Source organism: Carlito syrichta, unplaced genomic scaffold, assembly GCF_000164805.1.
Source record: "Carlito syrichta isolate Samal-C Ts95f unplaced genomic scaffold, Tarsius_syrichta-2.0.1 Scaffold315368, whole genome shotgun sequence".
Taxonomy (NCBI): domain Eukaryota; kingdom Metazoa; phylum Chordata; class Mammalia; order Primates; family Tarsiidae; genus Carlito; species Carlito syrichta.
The window spans coordinates 159,501-160,538 of NW_007259464.1; positions in this window are offsets into that span (position 1 = coordinate 159,501).

The window sequence follows — 1,038 nt, forward strand, 5'->3', positions numbered from 1 at the left end:
TGGTGGGGGCCGCTTCACACGCATTTACAAACAGCGGTGTTTGCAGGGTCTTTAAGGTGACCTGTGTGACATGTAAAAAAGCAAAAGGAAAGAAAAGAAAGCTTGGCTCGGTGGCTCAGCCTGTCATCCCGTGCCTTGGGAGGCTGAAGTGAGTGGATTGCCTGAGCCCGCGGGTTCGAGACCCGCCTGGGCAGGCGAGACCTCATCTCTACAATAAATCAAAAAATTAGCCGGGCGTGGTAGTGCACATCTGTGGTTCCGGCTACTCAGAAGGCTGAGGTGGCAGGATCGCCGGAGCCCAGCGGGTCGAGGCTGCGGTGGCCGGGAGCGGCCATTCCACTCCGGTCTGGGCGACAGAGTGAGACTCCGACTCAAAAGAAAAAGAGAAGAGAAGTGTCCGGAACCACATTGATCTGGGTGGTGAGGAATAAGGCTGGAGGCGCTCCCTTCTCAGGGGCTGTGAAATTAAACTCTTTTTATATGTGTCTTATGTCTAAGTAGGCTATGCTTCTTAATAAAATAAAAACTTCTGTGTTACTTTAAAGATATCATGTCGGCATCCAGGGGCTGGTTCAGAGGCAGGGCGCTGGCGGCAGGTGCCCGGTGGGGTTGACAACTGTCCCTGAAGAGACCTGTCACGGACAGCTGCAAAACTCGTGCACCCAGCTTGGCATGGCCTGGGGAGGCTCCCGGCCCCGTGCGCACGGCCCCATGAAGGTGCCGGCGTCCGTCGACCAGCCCCTTGGCAGCTCACGTCCGACCAGCCCGGTGCCCCAGCGCCTAGAACCGGGGCCGGGGCACCTCAAGGACATGGGGAAGGTGGGCTGCGGTATCTGTGTGTCCCGCCCGAGGCCCTGTGACACCCACGTTGTGGGCGGTGTCTCCCTGACTCCAAGCCACAGCAGGGGAGGGGTGGTGCGAAGCTAGCCGTCTCAGCCCTAAGCTACAGCCAGGTGCGTGTCTGGCAGAAATGGGCTGCACCTGCCGGGGCCCCTCCCGCCCCAGCCCCGGCCCAGCCCCGGCCCAGCTCCACGGACA